Below are 22571 nucleotides of genomic sequence, written 5' to 3'. Positions count from 1 at the left end.
TTAAAGATTAGAAGAAGTCTGGTATCAACCAATTGCAATTGAGAGAAACATACTAAACAAGATGTCATTGAGTATGGGACAGCTGCTGTCTGAGTCTCAGCAGACCAGTTCACACACCACCAAAGCTGCTAGAGATCCAAGTCATAAAAACTTCCCAGCTCATCATGAAACAAGTCTCATTCTTCTTCAGAGTCTGTCAGGTCATCATTCCCTACCTATTTTGCTTTGTTTTGTTGTTTCTTCTGGCCCCTTCACCCAAACTCCTGCATCAGGAAATGTTCTCTTTTGAACACCACAGGGGAAGCCTGGGAGTCCATGAGGGGGCCTGGTGAGTGTGAGTGGAGTGTAGGGTTTCTCAGGGAGGCAAACAGGGCACAGGTGGAGCCTGCACGATACCCTATATGGCTTCAGGATGTATAGCCAGTGTGCGTGCAGGTCCTGATGGAGGGGCAGGGTGAGGATGGGTCTGGATGCTCTGAGCATCAGGGGATGCTCAGATAAAGGCCACATCAGGCCCAATGCACTGCAGCCCATGACCCCTCATCCCAGAGGAAGCCCAGCCTCATAGGGTCTTGGGAAACTCCTGGATGCCCTGGAGGCGGGTGCCACAGACCCTTCATCCCATATTCATTCATATGAAATCTGGCCCAAGACATCTATCAAGCATACCCTAATCAGCATCAATTTTAAAAGAATTCTGTAACGTTTCATGTCTTAAGCTGAGTGGTGGATGCAAGGCTTTATATTCCTCTTTACAGCTTTTGAATATCTGAAATATTTTATACTTAATTTGTAAAGAAAAAAATAAGATAGTTTTTCAAAATAAAGAGTTTTTTTGTAGTAGGCTTAGAAGAAGGGAAAAATCCAATGTACTATTTTAAAGAGAAGTAGAATCATTTATATCAGAATTTGGGGGGACACTCTGTTACCTCTAGAAACACCATAGAATAATCTGGGACTTTCTTAATAATAGGATAGTAAATGTGCTATTTCCACTTTCTCTCTCTCTAGATCTTGCAATTCCTACATGGTTATTAAATTTGCTGGTCAACAATGTTAAATAGGCAAATTATTTGTGTGGGTAGGACACTGGTCCGTTGTGACACCAGTACTAAAAATAAAAGCATTATTGTGAATAAATATACACAAGCATACTTCCTAGGTAAGGTATTGGAGGTATTCATTAATTTTCAAAGTTAACAAGTGCAGTGGAATAAGCAAACTTTCAGTACATTCTGTGAATCACTGAGAAGCAGAGGAAATCTGAATTCCCCTCTATAAATAGCTGTGCTTTATTTCAAATGTACTGATACCACCATTTAGTCTTCAGTCATTATTCAATTTGCCTGAGGCTGATGAACTTTACCATCTAATGCACTCTGTAATCAAAGCAAAACTCAATCATCAAGTCAGTTTCCTGAATCTCATTCTCCTGTTAGAAACCCAGCCCTTTCTAGAAGAAACAAGACAACAGGCAGTGTCTTTATCAGTGGTGAAAAAACAATGATCCTGAAGCCAGTCTGCCCTACAGGAGAAGTTTGGGCTTTGTCACCAAGACTGCTATCCTAGTCACAATTTTTATTGTGTTTTGCTCTGGCTCTGGTTTGACTCTCAATTTTAAGTTCTGAATAGATGGAGAGCTGAGGATAATGTTTAATCAACTAATCAGAATTAGTCAACAAAGCCATTCATTACAACTGAAAAGTATTTGGAATATTGAAAAGCTATAGAGTTATAACTTAAGATACAATGTTTTTCTAAGAGAGAAAAACAATGCCTAGAATGCTTTTTTAGATGTAAATTTCAAGTAATATTTTATTCTATTGGTTGAAATTGTTCTCACATGGAGAAGGTTTCCCTACCACTATGTCAAAATGTTGAAATATCCACATGAAAGTAAAATTTACAGTTAGAGAGCATCCTACACCTTGTTTTCTATAGAATTTGAAACATTTCACACTTCGTTATTATCTGAACTTTGTTACTATTGACAAATAGAAATGGCAAGCAATAGGATATATTGGAATGTATGAGGAAGCCATTTGGTGTAAACCTAATTCGGCCTGACTGTTTTTTCCAAAAGAGCCTGACATGGCCATTGAGCATGCATTGTATATCTGCTTTAAACATTTACTATGGCAAGAACAAATGCCCTTAAGATAAAGGTGCAACTGCCCCCCACGTTGGTATTTCCTTAAGGATAAGCATCTTTCCTTAGGCTAGGAACTGATTGCTGTGCTCACCTTTGACCTCCCAGCTCACCTATGACCACCCAGCTCGAGACAACAGACCTGCCATCCTGTGTGTCCACCAAGACAGCAGACCTACCTGCTGTGTCCATCAATCGCCATGCCAACAGAGCAGTCTTGTAACTATTGTAAAAGGAACATTTCAATCATATGTGAAACATCCTCTTTGGGGGTACATAACCATTCTGTACACCCTATTTCTTCGGTGCCCTTCTTTCCTTGGGGAAGGAAGGCCTTGGACCATGGTCCTCACATATTGGCTCAGAATAAACTCACCCAAATTTTCATTTATAGATTGGTTATGGATTATTTTCATTGACACTATCTAAAAAAACCATCAATGTGAACTATTGCCTTACTAAAGGCAACTACTTCTTTTTTAAATCTGAGTATTTTGACATAATGAAGATCCAGTTCTGAGGATTCAGAGACACCTAGAGACAATTTTCTGTGGGTCACATGAACTAGAATCAAGATGTTTTCCAAAAATCTCTTACTTTTGAACAGAAGTATCTTCCCCAACTTCAATCATGCAACAAATATTTATTGAGCAAGATGATTTTCTTCCTTAGTCTATCTCATGGACAGAGAAAAATACATTGCCACACGCTTATAATTATTCTTTAAACTATCCATTTCAAACTACCTTTTTGTATTTGTTTCTATTAACAGGGCAAATTTAAAAATTTAACAATAGGTTCACTCTTGGTATGTGTAGGGGAGGAAGACATTTCCTCTACCCACTCTGGTTCCTTCTGGCCAGAAAACAAATTAAATTCACATGAGACAGAATAACAGGAGAAAATTAAACAAAGCTTTATATCATGTATACATGGGAGAGGCTCAGGCAAACTGAGCAACTCACCAAAATGGCTGAAGCCACCACCTTAAATATCATCTTCATCTAAAGGCAAAGGAGGATGTTGGGGGTTGGGGGAGTCAGTTAGGGGAGGTTACCAAAAAAGGACAGTAAACAAGGGTAAGGTTATTATGCAGATTTAAGTCCTTGCCTTCTGCATTGGTATGAGTTTCTAGAGATGAGGTCATCCCCCTTCTTCCTGGTACAGAGAGGGAGACACCTTTACAGATGGAGATTCCCTTTACAAATGTAAATGTCTCTTACAAAGGGTACGTAAATTCTACTTTTCAGAGTTTCTTTCCTGTCTGTAGTTTTTAAAAGTAACCAGCCCACAATAATCCTCATGTCAAAGAGACATATCTTGGGGTGGCCAATCCAGTCCCCCACAGAGGCAATCAAGGTAAAATAGTTTTGTTCTTTTGGGAAGATGCCTGTGTCATTAACCTTCATTGTCTACACATCCATCAAATTTGTCAGATCAAAATCACCCACTGACAGGCTAAAATTAAAAGACATTATCAAGACATTAAAATTGACATTACCAGGTGTTGGTAAGATGTGGATCAACTGGAACCCTCATACATTACTGGTGGGAGTGTAAAATGATTCAAACACTTTAGAAAGCTGTCTAGCAGTTTCTACTAAAGTAATATGTATGCCTATCCTATGATTTAGCTGCTCCACCCCTAGATATATCTCCAAGAGATTGAATGCTTATGTCCAAAAAAGACACGTAGAAGAAGATTCATATATTGTTATAGCCACAAACTGGAAATGATCCAAATGCCTATAATGGATAAATAAATTGTGGCCTACTCTCTTTTCTTAGAGAAGCTGCATTTGTTTCAACACCAAATTCCAACGTGAATTCACTATGTCCTCAAAAGAAAAATGAAGAAACAAAAATTGGAATACTACACATATATTAAATAAATACACACACATATAATTTTAAAATCAACAATATGTTGTATGTTCACCCACTCTATCTAGTGAAAGAAATCAGATACATGTATGATTCCATTATAGGAAGTTCAAGAATGGCCAAAGTAATCAGATGATGATAGAGGTCAAAATGGTTGTTTATCCTGGAGTATGGTGGAGGAGTTGACAGGAAAGGGACATGAAGGAATCTTACAAGGTACCACAAATGTTCTGTATCTTGATCTGGGTGATAGTTATACATATGTACAAATACATTAAAAATACTCCAGCTGTACATTTCAGATTAACGCACTTTACTCTATGGATATCATTCCTCAATAAAAAAGAAAAGAAAGAAAATTAACCATTAACAGAGTTGACAGCAAAATTCAAGATGAGGAATCTAAGTCTAGGAAGGAAATATCACACAACCTATGCAGGACGAATTCCATGTTGAACGCCTCTCCTTTTAGTCAAGTGCCCTTTCCACACTGACTATCTCATGACAGATTAGTTAGAAGGTAAACATCCCAGTAGCTGTCAATAACAGGTCCTTTAAAAAACAAAGAAAACCAAGGATTGAAGTTCTAGAATTGGAGAAGGTCCCAGACGGCAATTGCTCTTAAGTGAAGATTTCTACTCTCATCTCAGACAATAATGAAATGGGTCTGAGGTTAGGTTGTTAGTCAGAAACTTAAATGATATTCTCAATGTCTGAGAAAATCTCAAAGGAAAATTGTTCACAGTAAATGAGATATGCACCTTAACACTCTTTAGAGAGCAACGTTTTATAAGTCTAATTTTTATTAAACTTAGAAATGCTTAATTTTAAAAAATAATTTATTCATTAAGGAATTGTTTAGGGGCCAGCCCAGTAAAGTTGTGGTTAAGTTTGGGGATTCCACTTCAGCAGCCCAGGGTTCATGGATTCGGATCCCAGGCACAGACCTACACACCTCTCATCAAGCAATGCTGTACAACCCATAATAACAAAGAATTGTTTAACCCAAAATGTTAATAGTGCCAAGGCTGAGAAACTGCTCTAGGACATAACGAGCATGAAAAATCTGTAGAAAGCAAGGAAAGTATTTGTTCCAAGGAGCAACGAACACACGATGCCTGCCCCGCAATAAAATTAAGCCAGAGAAGCCACTGTGGCCTCTGGGCAAGGGTATTATGAGGGGCCCACGTGATGTGAAAGTTTTTATAGTAACGAACATGAACATTGAATTTAATTCAACCGAAAATCAGTCTGTTATCAATAGCCAACAAAATTTATGAACCTTAAATAGAATAGAAATTAAACTGGCTTTTCTTTAAAATATGGCTACATATTTCAAAAATACAAGTTGTCCTAAGTAACCATTCTTTCCTTCACTCTCATTGTAAGAGAACTCCCATATTTTCAGTTGGGCACATGGACTCTCAGAATAAAGACAGCATTTGCCGGTCCCCTTTGATGCTAGGTGCAACCATATGACTAAGTTCTATATAATAGGACATTAGCCTAAGTTATGTTTGCAATGTCAAAGTTAATCATTTAACCCTTCTTGGTTGCTGGAATGCAGATGAGGTGGTGCATAATCTCAGGCCATATATTGAAGGCCAACACCCTAAGGATGGTGGAGCAACAGGAGACAAAGTGAGAAGGAGCCTGGGCCAATTCCACGTAGCAAAACTCAAGAGGAGCCTAAAACACTGCCTTACTACGATACTGAGATACACATCTTAATTTGGAATTGGGGTGACATAACCACAGAACAAATAAGACTCCATAAGCATTCAATTGTACATCTGTGTTATCCAATAGCCTGGAGAGTGGTACATCATTCTATCACTTGTGCAGAAACTTTTAATTCCCACTCTCAAAATCCTAAATGACCTATTTACAGAGTACCAAAGAAAATATAAACTGAACACTTAAAAATCATGTTATTGTGTACAATCATGTATTGTATTATGCAGATATTTGGATTTTTAAAAAATACCTCACATTTCTTGTGCATTTTGTATTGAATAGGGCAAACTAATTGGATTAGAATATGTACAAAAAGTATATGGATACACCTTACTATTTCTCACACTCTTCTATTAAATCTCTTTAAATTAAGCAGACATTTTAGCCAAAAATATTAGCTAAATATTTTTCTTGTACAACAGAGTGATTGAGAGCTTTGATATTTGAGTTTTTATTAGCCAAGTTTGTTAGCAGAGTGCTGTTTTAGATTCATCTAGTAATAGAGTGGACACCACTATTGTCTTAAATGCTGGGTCAACACTGACTTTTTAAAAAACCATTTACCCATATCATATACTTTCGTGGATGAAATTTGACCATGAGCATCGTGATGATAATTAAAATGTCTATGCATCCCTCCTTTTCTCTATTGCTACACTGAGAACCAGTATGACAGCTCAAGCTCTTTGATCCTTGGCAATCACTTAAGCAAAGAGATTGTTATAGTCATCATATTTTCTATGTACTTGATATAGCAATTAACTAGCCAGATATCAGATTTCAAAAGCTAACTACTGTTGTTATTTGAAGTTCTTATACAATACAAAGAGTTCTAATGTATAAGAATATCATTATGAAAAAGTCACAAGGAGATACAAAAGAAACTTTCATGAGTAATATTAGAATCAATATCAGTGCAATTATTGCATTGCATAAAATATAATTCTTTTAAATCCTATTTATTACAATTCTATGTTATATTAATATAAATGATTATTATAAAACAAATTTATTTTAATTTTAGTTTTCACAGTTCTGGTCCTAGTATCTACAGGAGAATGTTCTTCCAATGAAGTAAAACCAATTAAAAATTATTTAAGGAACACTGTGGTACCACAATTAGTAGTACAAGCAAAATAGAAACTTAATCAACATTTCAGTACAAGTTCAGTTGCAGTTCAGTGATTTTTCTAATTCGAAATTACTTGAGAGCCCCAGTCCATGTTTATCTAAAACTTGGTAAATATGCTTTTATTAAGGGAATATTGCCTTTCATTTGTAAAATAGACACTCATTTCACTCAACAAAAATTTATTGAGCAGCTAATTTGTGCCAGTTACTGTTCAGAGCAGAGTAAATAACATAGAGAAGATCCCTCCCATCAAGGAGTTTACAATCTAGTCTTTGTTTATAAATTGGGTGACCATGTATTTTACCATCTAAACCAAGACGCTTTTGAGGGTGAAAAAACTCACTATTAATATTATTCTGATACAAACGGTGTAATCTAAGACTGTCCCAGGAAAACTGGGATGTATGGTCACCTCACCAATAAAGGACATATTGGAATTCAGATTATAACTTTCAAAATTTGTTTAAATTTTAATATTTTGGTATATTAAGGATAACATCGTTTTACTATTTATAAATTTACGGTTATATGTAAAAAAGTTTTTAAAGATCCTAGATATAATTCAGTCCTCCATTGAATGAAGGCCAACTGTATCATTCAAACTCTTGTGCCCAGTGCCAGTGACTAGAGTTAATGAGTTTTCTAGGATTTTGGCATTTTATTTTCTGATGACACTCATTTCCAAAAACATTTCCTTATATTGTGTTGAAATGTTCCTCCCTGTAGCTTTAACTGATTTCCCCTGTTTCTTTTTTTCTAGAGACAAAATAAATATTTTCTTCTAAATAACAGTTTTTAAGCTTTTAAGGAGAAATACTATAGTTTTTTTTTTACTCTAAAAATATTATTTCTTAGAGGCTAAAATTGGTCAGTTGACTTTTACGTAAGTCTGATATTCAAATTTCTTTTAAAACATGTGAGTGGTAGGAGAAAGAATCACTCTGTTTATTATCAAATGTCACTCAATCGCCCTTAGTGGACAACATCCCTGATAAGATGCAGTTGTCATTAATAGTGACATTTACTATGGGTGCACCATGGGATCATAATCTAATTCTAATTATGCATGAAGAATTATTATTCCCACTTACCTGGTGGGATATAGAAGCTTTATGAAATACTTTTTGAATTCCAAGGTATTTTTAGAGTGCCCCTTCCATTGACTAGGCATTACTCTGTGCTAAGGAGGAAAACAATGGGGGGAAGGGGCCAGGGAAAGACATTTAGTACATTAACTCTGTTATAAAGACCAAACAACAATAATGAATACCAACAAGACTCGAGTGACATATTTTAGGATTTATCATGCTGGCGGGATAAATATAACTCCTTCTCAGTCATAGCTGGGTCTGGAACTGAGGTGGGAACTAGGGCTATAGGTGGGGAGGGGGAGGTTCAGTGGATTGAGCGAGGAGGACCTGAAGGAGGCTCAATCAAAGCCAGTGAGATGGGGCTGAGAATAAGTGGGTCTGAATCAAGGCCATTAAAAAGTAAAGCAAATAAATAATTTGAATTGCTCCCTGAATGTAGCAGTCAAGTTCTGATCCAGATGTTCAAGGTCATGATGGGCAAGGCTAGCAGATGAGAAAAAGGAGGGCACTGTAGAAGAGCAGAAAGAGGTAAAGCATTAAAAGGGAGGATAGAGATTGATGGAGACAGCTCTAAGGGTACAGCAGGTTATTTTAGGAACAGAGAGAAATGATGTCAAATAATTACAGGAAACTGGAGTTAAATGACAATATGAGACTTCTGATATTTTATGTAGAAATAGTAGATCAAACAGCAACATTTTAAACAGGAAAATAATGCGAAAATTATATTTGGATAATTAAAGCTAAACGTAGGCTCACCCACTGATACATGACACAGACGTTTTGTTGAGTGAAAGAAGCCATGTTCAAAAGCATCTGAACCATGAGGTGACATTAATGTGAAGATAAAGGACAGGCAAAACTAATCTATGGTGACAGAATTCAGAATAATGTTTACCTCTGGGGAAATGGGGTGCCAGTATTCAGAATAAGGCAAGTTTCTGAAATGATGGAAATGTTTTATATCTTAATCTAGACGTATACATATATGTGTAAAAATTTATTAGGCTATATATTCAAGGTTTGTATACTTTACTGTGTGTAAGTTATAGTTTATAAAAAGGAGAGAAAAAATAAAAATAAAAAATTGCACTTGGACTTTATGCTGTTTTCCTGTATCATTTTAAGACAATGCTTAAGTCATTAGCTTTTAGCATTTTATTTTTCAATATAAACATTAAAAAATACAAATTTTCCTCCAAGTTCATCTGCATCGAAAAGGTTTGCTATTATAACATTTTCAATATCATTAAATTCTTAGAATTTTCCAATTTCTGTCATTTTTATTTGACTTATAAATTATTTAGAAGTGTTTTTAATATTCACCAGTGTTTGGGCTCTTCCAGTTATCTTTTTAAAACTGGTTTCTAACTTAATTGTTCATGGTGAGAGAAAATGATCTGTATAATACCAATTCTGAAATTTATTTAGAATTATTTTATGTATATGATCAATTTTTGCATATGTTCCCTGTGAGCTTGAGAAGAATATGTATTGACTTATCATTGAGTGAGGAAACCATATGTTGATTCACCCATTCAGCACTTCTAACCTCCAGAACTGTAATTCAATAAATTTGTGTTGCGTCAAGCCACTAAGTTTGTGGTAGTTACAGTAGCAATAAAAACCTAATACAGATTTTGGGACCTGGAGGTGGGGTGATGTTATAACAAATATTTAAACAAGTGGAAGTGGCTTTGGAATTGAGCAATGAAAAGAACTTCAGAAAATTTTGAGGAGCATGATAGAAAAAGCTTAGATTATCTTGAGCAGACCATTAGTAGACATATGGATGTTAATAACTCTGCTACTGAGGTTTCAGAAGGAAGTGAAGAGCATGGTAGAGGAAACCTATATTGTCTTAGAGAATATTTAAATCATCATAAACAGACTATTGGTAGAAATATGGACGTTAAAGATGCTGCTGGTGAAGGCTCAGAAGAAAATGAGAAACATGCTTTTGGAAACTGGAGGAAATGAGATTCTTGTTATGTTGTGGCATAAACTTAGCTTAATGCTGTCTTTCACAATTCAGTTATGTGGAAAGCAGATTTATAAGTAATGAACTTGGACATTTGGCTAAAGATATTTCCAAGGAAAATGTTGAAGATGTGGATTGCTTTATTCTTGCTATTTATAGTAAAATGCAAGAGGAAAGATAAATTTAGGGAAGAACTATTAAGCACAAAGAAACAAAGACTCGATGATTTGGGAAATTCTCAGCCTATCCAGATTGCAAAAGATGCTGAAAATAGGAGATTCACTGTCAAGAAAGCACGATCTAGCGAGAAAGCCACAACCTTTTAGCAGTGCCTTGGAAGGATAAAATGTCAGACTATTCAATCCCACAGAAGGCTCTCTGAAGAGATTAAGCTTGTGATTTATGGATCCTCTCAGCCATCTCAGCAGCAGCCAGGAATAGGAATGAAATTTTTCCAGGAAGGATCTGTGAAGGAGCCTCTTGTCTAATGGAGTGACATACACAGGGGACCCAGAAGATCCCTGAGAATTTTATACCAGCAGAAACACTGCCAGCTTTTAATGCAAGGGACAGAGAGAGAATGAAACGAAAGAAGTCTCTGGGACTCTCAAAATTCTTCAGGCAGGAAACAGGCTAAAAACACCACTTAGCTTCAAATATATGCTGCTTTTCAAGAGAAAGGAAGAATGACTGCCTTTCAAGTAAAAGGGTAAAACTGCAGACTCAGTAGGTGGAGGGTTATTCCCAGACCTCCAAACCTAAGGGCGTTTTCCTGGCTTGATCCCTAAATTGCTTGCAGCCAATGGCTACTTTTTCCTTTTATTTTCTCCCTTTTCGAATGGGACTATCTGTAAATGTTATCTTATGTCTCTCTCACCATTGTCTTTTGGGAGCAGACAACTTGTTTTCTAACTTCATATGTCTACAGATGAAAAGCTACTTTGTCTCAGGATGGATTATACACAGAGCTTGGTCCATATACTTAATTTTAAGATGATTTATATGATGAAATTGGGAACTTTTAAGCTCATGAAGCTTAGATAATATTTTGGACTTGAGTTGATGCTATAATGGATCGAGATTTGGGGGGGACTTGAGATGGAGTGAATGTGCTTTATATGTGGGATGTATATGAATCTTTGGGGACCAGCACATGGACAATGTTAGCCTGAACAATGCTTCCCCCCTCCAAATGTACACAACCTAAACCCAATGATACTCTACATAGTAAAAGAGACTTGGCAAATGTGATTAAGTTAAGGATCTTGAGATGGGGTGATTATCCTCAATTAATGAGATGAACCAAATGTAAGCGCAAAGGTGCTTATAAGAGGGAAGCAGGAGAGTCAAAATAAAAGAAGGAGATGTGATGACAAAAGCAAAGTTAAAGTGATACAAAGAAGGGGCTATGAGCCAAGGAATGCAGGCATCTTCTAGAAGCTAGACAAGACAAGAAAATAGAATCTCCCCAGAGATGATAATTTTTATTGTCTCTATTTTATTTTAAAGATAGTAAAGTTGTGTTGTTCTAAGCCCCTAAATTTTTGGTATATTGTATAGCAGTAATAGGACACTAATACACAAGTCAATTAATATTTACCTATTTATATGTTTATGTAGGCAAGTAAGTAGGCAGGTATTCATGCAACAGATATTTATTGAGCACCTACTATATCTCAAACTAGGAAAATCTTACTATCATTTTTGAAAGTAAACTCATGTGTATGTTTCTAATTAGCATGGTCAATATTGAAATATTTATTTTAGAAGGTTTTGCTTAAATATATGTCTTTTCTTGCTATTTGGTAAGTAAAATATTCCCTCCCTACCCCTGCCAGGATGCAATCATATAAGAAGTAGCAGTCCATTATTTGTAGGTCTGAATAAGGCTAGTATTTTTGCAGTATATCTGTGCTAGAGAATGAATATTTGGGTCCCCGAAATTCACATGTTAAATCCTAACCCCCGATGTGATGTGTTTGGAGGTGGGTTTGTTGGGAGGTGATTATGTGGTGAAGGTGGAGCCCTCATGAATAGGGTTAGCGCCCTTTTAAAAGAGAGCCTAGAGAGCTGCCTTGCCCCTTCTGCCATGTGAGGCCACAGAGAAAAGATAACTGTCTATGAATCAGGAAGCCCTCACTCAATGTTGAATCTGCCAGCACCTTGATCTTGAATTTCCCAGCCTCTAGAGCTAGAGAAATAAATTTCTATTGCTTATAAGCCACCCAGTCTATGGTATTTTGTTACAGCAGCCTAAACAGACCAAGACAGTCTCAATAACGAATTTTTTCCAACAAATTTTCAATGTCTATTGACAAAATCAATGTCCATTGATTTGTAAAACAATGGTTCCCCTCACTGATTCCGCTTCCATGGTTTCCAGAGAAGCCTGGTCATTGGAAGCATAACTTTAAATCTCTTCAATTAGCCTTTGTTACCTGGATATTAGCTGTTGTCTTTGCAATTAACTAGAGTTAGTGGTAAATGGGGGGCAAAGTGAATGCGTGACATTCAGGTGGCTGTATTGTGAGTGATGAGTTTAACAGAATAAGTGGCAGTGACTGATGTGGTCGTAAATTCAAAGTTGTGTGAATTACAGGTTTACTTCAAGTACTGGCTATAGAGAGCTGACATAAAGTAGCAGTGGTGATGGCTGTTGTGATAGTAGAATAGTGGTGGTTGTAAGTTCAGCTAAGTGTTGGCTCCTGTTGTGGATGTAGCTTCAGTTGAAGTGGCTAAAGCTATGGGGGTTGTAGATTCATTTTAAGTGTTATAAATTCTGTTGAAGTGCCATTGTTTAGCTTCTGAAAAAATGCTGAGTGGTTATAAAGGTGGTTGATGCTTTGGTCCCCGCTTTTGTACCTATACATCTAGTGGTATTTGTAGATTTAGTTTAAGCAGGCATGGCTGTTTTGTTTGCAGACTCAGTGGAATTGGTGGGAGGTTTACGTTCAGTTCAAGGATAGCTGGTGCTATGGTTGAGAGTTTGGTAGAAGTGGAATTTTGAGTTACGATGTTTGTAGTTTCAGCTGAAGTGGTTATTATGTCTCTAAGTGTAGTAGGTTCAGGAGAAGTTGCAGCGTTTTTAGGTTCAGTGAATGAGATGGTACTGACTGCATTTGTTGTAATGTCAACTGAAGAGGTTGTCATAGTTTTAATAGTAGAAGGTTCAGTAGTAATGGTGGTGTTTTCAGCTTCAGTAGAAACAACAATTTCTGCTGTGGTCATAAGTTCAGTTGAAGTACCTGTAGTCAAATGGGTTCTAGGATCAGTTGAAGAGGTCATACTCACAGACTCACCTGAAGTGAGGGTGGCTGTCGTAGGTTCAGAAGAAGTTATGATGGTGGTTGTAGGTCCAGGAGTTGCATGTTCCATTGAAGTAGTTATTGTTGTGAGGTTTTTTGGACTAACGCTAGGTATAACTTCTGTTGATGTGGTTATGGCCACTGCCATGGTATTATGCTCAACTGAAGTGATAGATTCAGTCAGAGTGGTGGTCGTATCCATTGTAGTAGAAGGTTCCGTTGAAATGCTGGCGGTTGTTTCCATTATGATAGTAACTTCAGCTGAAGTGGAGGCTGTGGTTGTGTTCCTCCAATAATCAGGCTTCCTAGAAACTTTGCAGCAATGTGCATTTTAATTATTAGGCCAAACACAGCCTTATGCTAATCTTCAGCTCAGATTAAGATTTGTCAGCATGAAATTTTTCAGACAGATCAGCTTCCGCAAGATACCAGCTATTTTCACTTGGAAAATTGCTTATCCTTTCTGAGCTCATGTCTGTATCTGTAAAATGGTAGTAACAGTACCACATGACTTATAGTACCAGAATAAAGGTTAATAGAGATGAAATTGCTTTGTAAACTATAAAGTGCTGTGCAAGTGAGAGACTGAATACATGGTGGTTGGACGGCATAGAGTCTGGAGCCACAAACAACCTGGGTTTCAACCTGGTTCTGCCACTTACACTGTGGCCTTGGGTAAGTTAATTCAACTCTGTTCCTCAGAATCTTCATCTGTAAAATAAGGATAATAATAGAACCTATGTCTTGGGGTTGTTGTGGAACTTGAATGAGGTAGTATGGGTAAAGTGCTTATATCAATTCCTGGCACTTAGTAAATGCCATAAAGTGTTTGTGATTATGTTGACACTGATGGTTATCATGATGCTGCAACAAAGCTTTTTTTTTTTTTAAAGATTGGCACCTGAGCTAGCAGCTATCTCAGCCAATAACTAGCTGTATGAATTCTAGCAAAAGTTTCAACTTCCCTGAATGTTTTTCTAGTCAATAAATGAAAAGATTGGATTAAGTGATATCTAAAATCACTCTGAGCTTGAAAATTTAAATGCTTTATTTTACATCCTCTTACTTCTCTCCTTTAAGATCACCCTTCTTCCATATCGCCTCAGCTCTGCCAAAGTTGACACTTCACTATTTTGTTTCAAGAACCAGGGCTCAGATCCTCCAAAGGATACTCCACCGTAACAAGGAACAGAACAGAGGTGGATTCAGAGCCAGGATAACCCAGCCCAACTACCAACCATGTCATCCATCAAGAAATGTCAAGTTTCTGCTTGGGGATCATGCTATGAGGGGAAGTGAATATAGTAAGCGTGACAACAGTTCAGGAAAATGGGAGAGCTGAGCCTGGGTAACAAATCAAGGGGGAGAACACTGGGAAACCAAGTGAGGTTTCTAAGTGAAAGTTAAAAACACCAAAATCAGAATCAGGAGAGCTAAAGACAGATTGTGGTCTCTATCATTCTTGACTAAAAGAAACCAGCGATCCTTGGAAAAATAGCTAATTCTAAGTCTGGGTCAGGGAAAGTACAAAATTATATTCCTGGGACATCTTAGTATGCCAGAAAGCAAGGAATCTGCCAAACACTGATCAGGCTTTGTCAAGAAGACACAAGAGCCAACTTGAAAGGGCTCCTGACTGGCCTAAAGGAAAAGTCAAGCATCAAAAAACTAATGACTGAAATTAATTCTGAAAAAATACTCATTGGTCATCAAAGGAGGATGCCAGGGTACCAACCAACTCATTTCTTTGAAAATTAATAAACAAAATAAAAAATAAAATATTTATGCTATCTTTTCTCTGAGAATTGTTTTTCAGGGTAATGAAATAGTTGGTTCATCTTTGCTAAAGAATTTCAACTATAATGTAGAGGAAAATATATAATTAGAAAATCATAGTTTTAAGCCCCTAGTGAAAAAAAAAAGTGGATCTAGGCAAAGATTATCTATAGACATTAAAGCCATTAGGTGAAATAGTTGAGGAGGAATATGATAGAGGCATCACCTTGATGCCATCTGAAACTATAAACAATCTTAGCATCACAAAAAGCAGGAAAATCAGACTTTATGTGACACATGATTTTATGCATTGCCTACAAACTGTTCTTGCCTCTGGTTTGCAGGAAGTCCAGAGGATAAAAGAACAAGTCGAAAGATGTCATGAAGGACCAACCCATACAATTCTGAATACGGGACATTCTATCTGGCAAATGACCCAGTTTCTTCAACAAATCAATGATATGTTTAGAAAAAGAGAGAGAGAGAAGGGGCAAACTGTTTTAGGCTAAAGAGATAAAGATACATAACAATCTAAGCAATATGTAGACTTTAGTTGGATCCTAATTAAAACCAAACAATTATAACTTTTGAGATAATAGGGGCAATTCAAACATAGACTAGATATTAAATGATACTAAGGAATTACTCTTAATTTTATTGTGTGATAACAGGAAAGTGGCCATGTTACTAAAAATGTCCTTATCAGGTAGAGAAGTATGCTGAGCTATTTGCAGGAAATGACCTAATGTATGTGACAAAATGTAATTGGGAAAATGTTGATATTTGTTGAAGCTCAATGATTCAAATATGGGGTTATTTTATACTCTTCTCTTTACTTTTGTGCTAGTTTAAAATTTTCCCTAATAAAGGGTTAAAAAAATGGAAAAAGAGGTCAGGGTTAAGAGGGCTAAAGGCATCCAGAAAGACTCAGACTCAGAGGCTGGATTACGGTTGGAATGTGACACAGGTCCCCACAAAGCAGAGACCTTGAGTCCTGGAACACTGAATATACATATCTGTTGTGCCACTTGAGCATAGTTCACTTGCCCGTTGCATATCTATCTATATGTATATACCATTATGTATATACACACATTACATATATGTACCATGCATACCATTCTTTCTTTCCCTGTCTCTCTCTCTGTATAGATACAGATAGATAGATAGATAGATAGATAGATAGATAGATAGATAGATAAATAGATAGATCAGTAAATACTGAACCAAAAGCACTGCCATACTGCTATGGGGGCAACACTGGGGAATAAGCAATGTTGTTGCAAACATTGCCTGTCCATGTTGGAATAGTCTTTTTGGGAATTTTGGGTGTTTAAGGGTTCCTGGGTTGATGTAGAGCAGTAACTTTGGTACAAGCCTCATCAGTGACACACATTGATGATGGAAACGGACATGCTGAGCTGTGAGCTTCATGGTAGCTCGGACTCTAGAATATCTACAGGAACAAAACAATGGGACAAACTGAAAGAAAAAGAGGCCACTATATTGAATTTTGAAGTGAAATTATTCTGAAAATTCTAAACGAGCTTGTGACATGTCATGAGATTGTTAGTAGAAGATCAGTATTTAAAACAAAACTTTTGTATTAAATAAATCAAATGTTTTGTTTTATTTTATGAATAAATAAATTTTAAAAATAATATTTCTCCTCAAAATAATTAAATCTGGTCAAGTCATTGTCTTTTATTATTTTAAATACTTTATTAACGTTTTGAGGTCAAGATTATATATCATTAATTGTCATCATATGATATTTCTTTATTAAATATCTCCATGTTTCAAGCATTTATAGGTGCATCCTACAAAGATACACCACCACAGAGTGTCGGTGAGATACAGAAGTAAATGTTTATGGATTATCAGAACGAAAAGGGAACTGACTGCTTATCAAAAGCAACCTCTGCCAGTTGTTTTATAAATAAGAATACTGAGACTAAAAGTAGTGCTCTCTCCTGGTCCTCCAAACAGAAAAAATTTCTCAAATTATAGGTCATATTACATTCTCTTACCTTATAGCAACATCCTTCATCCATCGTTCTTTCTGACTTTGGGGCCATCTCCATGATAAAAATCTGGAGCAGGTGACATTTTCCATTGATTTTTTTTCCAACTAAACATGGCCATCTTCTCCCTCATTGTTGGCACTTTCTCGTGGGGATGCATAGCTCTCTGTTTATTAGACCTTGATATTTTCAGGGTCTCATACTCTAAAACTTTTCAGACCTCTTCCCTCAGCTTCCAGAAAAATGGGTCTATCTTGAGTTCTACTTCCTCAGGGCCCCAACTCTGAAAGCTGGCAAATCTGATATACAAATAACTACTAACATATTCACCAAGGTCTTCCATCTTCCAGAGGGGCACTAGGAAACTTAGTTAAACGGAATTTAACGAATCAAGTGTCTTCCAAAGTCTTCAAATTCAACTGTTGAGACAGCCTCTGCTTTACACAGGTAAAAATGTTCTTGTTATTCAGCAAAATCTAGATGGCATTAGACTGGAGTTTAAAAATAACTGTCAATTTGGAAATTAACAATTAGCATCCAACCTATACCCAGGGAGATTTTCACGAAAGTGGCACAGAAAATTCTTGGTGAAGAATAGTATTTGAATAACTTGTAAGTCTTTAAAAAATGACTGCTACACAGTGAGTAACCCAAATGTAATTCAAAATTAATGTTTTCTTATGATAGATGTATCATTAGTGCTAATTGACTAGCTAGAGATCCATCTAATTTAATATATCTCAATCTTCCAATGATAGAGCTCCGACTTAGAGGATATCATCTATTCTAACCCTGCTTTTTTATAGTAGAAGACATCGAGGCCCCAAGAGGAGAAAGGACACAGCCAGTTTAATAATCATGGTGAGAACCTCTCTGCTGTCTTTCAGGCTAGTAGTCACTCATGTGCCCCAGCTCAGGATGAAGAAAAGCAGACAGTTCATTACAGAGTCTACTAGACGTCCTTTTGAAAACAAAGAGAAGCACATCAATCAAGTCCCAGAGTTGGAACGGGATGGGAAGACATCTTGGGAATGCTTATTCCTGGGCCCCACACCAGACTAACTAAAACTCAGGAGGGTTTTATACTCTGCTTAGATGACTCTTATGCACACCGAAGTCTGAGAAGCACTATCTCAGAAAATGTTTTAAAAAGAAGTGGTAGGATTCCTTGAAATAGCGAGGAAGAAATATTTTTTGTACGTGAAAAAATAAACTTAAATTTTCAAATTAGGTGGCTAATTTTTATTTATTCATTCAACATATGCTGGGTATTATGCTAGATGCTAAGTGAATAAACAACTTCTGTGCCCTCTTGAAGCCATACAGAGAGAGAATGTGTGTGTGTGTGTGTGTGTGTGTGTAGCTGAACCTTTTCAAAAGTCGTCTTACAAATATATTCACCATTTTTAGCTTAAGAGTTCTAATTGGAATCAACTAAAATACAGTGACATTGCCTCAGCTTCTAACATATATAGGCACAGAAAAAGCTGTGGAAGAGGGGAGAAGTTCTTGTCCCTCAAACAGTATAACATGATGCCTGCCGAGAAATATCTTTTGGTTCTGCAGGCTGTAAGAATCCATGTGGATGAAATGTTTCAACAGTATTGAACATTGTTAATATCAGCAAATAAATAATACCACACTTGAAATGACTACAAAATGGGCTTTTTTTCCAGGCTGGCTACAAGTTTGATACATTCCTAATTATCCCTAATAGCTATCCTCTCCTTTACTTTCATAGTAAGCAAACTCCACAAATTTTAGCGGGGCACAGGCGTGCCAAGGATAAAGGCTACACTGCCCAACCACCCATGTAGCAGGTGTGGCCATATGACCAAAGTCTGACCCAGTGCAGGAGAAAGGAAGGTATGTGTGCCACTGCTGGGTTGTGTGCTTAAGAACAAGGAGTACACGCTTCCTTTCCCCACTCCCTTCCCTTTTGTTTGAATGAAGCTCAATGAGTGAGCCCTCCTGTAACACACAGATTAGGGCAATATCCTATGAACAGCCGAGCAGCAGCTGGAAGAAAACTGGACTCTAAATCCTTAACAAAGAAGAGCTACCGGAGCACCCTAGACTTCTATAACAGTTGAAGAACATCCTTAGTAACCCACTATCTTATTATGGTACGGGGACACTACCTTAATTTGGCCCTGGACACCATAACCACAGAGTAGATAAAATTTCACAAGTGGTCATTTGCATCTATACCTTATTTTGATAGCCTACAGAGGAACAAATAATTTCTGATACTTGTCCAATAACTGGAATGTTCCACTTTCATAATGCCTAATTAATTAAACAGCTGCAAGACACAATTGCAAAGTACTGAAGAGAATATGTTACTGTGAAATTCACATGATCTCTGCTTTGTCAAAGAACATTTTTTAGGCAAGTATTACCACGTTACTCAATGAGACAGAGTAGAACACACCTGGATGAATATAAGGTGCAGAGAGTGTTTGGGTAAATCCAGGATTGTCACTTTGCCCAACACCAGGGGTGCTTTTGGCATTCTAGGTTGCGAAAATGATGACTCTTGCAGTTGTGTTTCCAACACCCTCGCAGTCATACACTCTACACCTGGGTATATTTCACAGTTAGTCTGAGATTCCCTGTGGAGACTCTTGGAATTTTAGCTGAAAGAATTTGGAAATCTTTGTTAGTTAATGAAGTGAAAGTGTTTTGTATTTGGCCATTCTTCAGCTGAAAGAATTTGGTAGTCTCTTTCAGATTTATCTAATAATGCTATTTCAGATTGCTTCATTTTTTACCCACAAAGAAAACTCCTTGGCTTGAATTTCACTATGGTCTAATGACAATTAAAACACCTGTGGTCCACTAATTGGCTGAAACCAGCATGACAGTTCCCCTTCTTTATTTTTGGCAATTTTAGGCAAAGGAATTATCTTAGTTCATCATTTTTATTGTTTGATTGACATAGTAAGTAACAAGCCAGAAAGAGGTTTAAAAATGCAGTGCATTTAGTGATAATTATTTTTCTAGTATTATTCGATTAGTTAAAATGTATGAAAAATTGTTATAAAAATACATAGAAGGTGCAAAGAAATTTTCAAAAGTTTTATCAAAATTAGTATTAATTAATTAGCTTTGCATAAAATCAGTAAATATAGAAGTTAAAAAAAGGAAAATTTTACACATTCTCTTATGTGATTATCATAAAAGAGAAGAATGGTTCTCCTTTTTACTCAATTCAATTCCCAATATCTATGGTAGAATGTTATTTCAATGAATTAAAATTAATGAAGGATTACTTAGATAAACATTCTGGACCAACAATAATTAGTAGCACTCAAAATGGAAAGAAGCAAATGTTTGATCTATATCAGTGATTTTTCCTAATTCCACATGACACTAGATTCCATTCTACATCTACTCAAAAATGTCAAATGTTGGGCCAGCCCTGTTGCTGAGTAGTTAAGTTCATCACGTGTTCTGCTTCAGCGGCCCCTGGTTTTGCCAGTTCAGATCCTGGGCGCAGACCTAGCACCACTCATCAAGCCATGCTGAGGTGGCGTCCCACATAGCAGAGCCATAAGGACCTACAACTAGAATATACAACCATGTACTGGGGCTTTGGGAATAAGAAGGGGAAGGAGAGGTAGAGGCAGAGGAAAAGGAAGAGGAAGAAGAAGAAGGAAAAGAAAAGATTGGCAACAGACGTTAGCTCAGGTGCCAATCCTTAAAAAAAAAAGTCAAATGTGTTTTTATTGCCAGAATATTAGGATTTTTAAATGTTTATTGAGAACTAATACTTTCCAGACATTTTTCTGGGCAATGGGGATTTATATAGCCATAAATAGAATAGACAAGCCCTTGTTCTACTGGAGTTTACGTTCTAGTCTTATTGCAGTTCATAATACGTGTAACATTTGACTTTTGATTATAAATTTCAAATTTCATTTAAATAATAGCAGTTGTGTTTTATGGTGAATCATACTCTGCTTTTATAAATGGATGTAATTATGTTTGAGTTCAAAGGTCCCTAGACATTTAGATCAAACTCCAACGAATGAAAGTGAACTCTTACTCCAGCGTCTGTGTGCCTCTTGCAGTGACCAGGATTTCTCCCGTTTTCTAGGATCTAATATTCCTTTCTGGGATGACTCTCCTGTTACATCATTCTCTCTATGTTGAGTAAAAGTCTTCCTCTCAGTAACTTCAATGTGTTTATCCTGATGCTATTTTCAAGAGAGATGCACAAAATAAATCAAATTCTTCTCCCAAATAGCAAGTCTTAATTATTTTGGAACCACAACCATGTCCCTCATTATTCACGATTAAAAAAAAATCTACTTCTTAAAAGACAAAAATTAGTCATTTGACTTTTACCTAAGTCCCATAATTATTTTTCATGGGCGAGGTTAAAACAAAAGAAGAAGAGCGCCATCTGTTGTTGCAAAATGTCACTGCATCCTCCTAAATGGGTGTTGACACGTGGGTGGCATCGCTTCCTGGTGCTATTTATTACTGACATTTACTAAAGAGAGATGTGTGCTTTATAAGTCGTGCACCTCTTGACCATAATTTAATCTTCATAACCTCTCCAAGAATTAAGGGTTATTATCTCCACATGCTTGATGAGACATCAAATCTTAAAGAAACATTTATTGAATCCAAAACTGAGTTTAGCGTGTGAAACTGAGGTTGCCCCAATCACTCATCCATCAATCACTTAATTAAGGTCCTTCTATAATTATTGTACACTTTCGTTAACAATAATGGGGGAGGGGAATTGCACATTTTAAATGGGTAAATCTTATGATGTGAATAATATCTCAATAAGGCTGTTATAAAAAAGAATAATTGAGGGGAGGTAGAGAGAGTGGAGTAAAAGATATTAGAAGTTAATCACTCAAAGACATTAAATAAAATATTAAAAATAAAAAAGATGCTGGTGACTTGCCAGAGGATGCATCAGGAAAGCCAGGATATTAACAAGACAGGGCTGCCAGACAGGAGTGGTATTGAGAGCTGGAAATAGACCATCCATGGGGGCAGCAGATGCAGGAGTCCAAGCTCTACATAATTGAAAAGGCTTAGCATATCCAGTCAAGGATGCCAGGCTTCCTATCCACGCACACGCTACAGTCTCTGACTGGGATTCAAGCTGATGATCACCACTAGGGTGTCCGTATTGGAGAAGAGCATCTTCCCAACAGGTGCACTGAGTATAGAAATTAGGAATCTTTCAAGAGTCTTGCAGTCTTTGTCAAGGTCCGCCTGGAGTCAGCAGGGCCCTAGCCTCCGGAGCTGAGGTTCATGGAAAAGACCCAGTCTCCACGAATGGGGCCTTAACAGAACAAGGTAAAGCTGCAAGCCCTACTGGGAAATAAGGGGGAATCAATTAGATAACTCACCTGCAACAAAAGGGACCCTCAGCTTATCACGGGCTACAAACCAGATCACAGAGAAGGGCTTATAAGCTCCAGGGCCACAGCGGAGTTGTGAGATCTGGGGTCTTGGGGGCG

The 22571-nt window shown here is 37.0% G+C and overlaps 1 protein-coding gene across 2 annotated transcripts in view; it reads right to left on the bottom strand.

Moving 5' to 3' along the window:
• Positions 1-22571, bottom strand: part of DYNAP (dynactin associated protein) — a 46664-nt gene that overhangs the window by 21306 nt on the left and 2787 nt on the right. Inside the window, exon 1 of one of the 2 annotated variants that reach the window (XM_023647828.2) lies at positions 7994-8083. The exons of the other annotated variant lie outside the window; for it this stretch is intronic. The gene's annotated coding sequence lies outside the window, so the exon portion shown is untranslated. Of the gene's footprint in view, positions 1-7993; positions 8084-22571 lie in introns of those variants that run through there. 2 annotated transcript variants of the gene reach the window in all.

Source organism: Equus caballus, chromosome 8 (genome assembly GCF_041296265.1).
Source record: "Equus caballus isolate H_3958 breed thoroughbred chromosome 8, TB-T2T, whole genome shotgun sequence".
Lineage (NCBI taxonomy): Eukaryota > Metazoa > Chordata > Mammalia > Perissodactyla > Equidae > Equus > Equus caballus.
The sequence above is the reverse complement of the archived record's forward strand: the minus strand, read 5'-3'. Positions and strand labels throughout refer to the sequence as shown.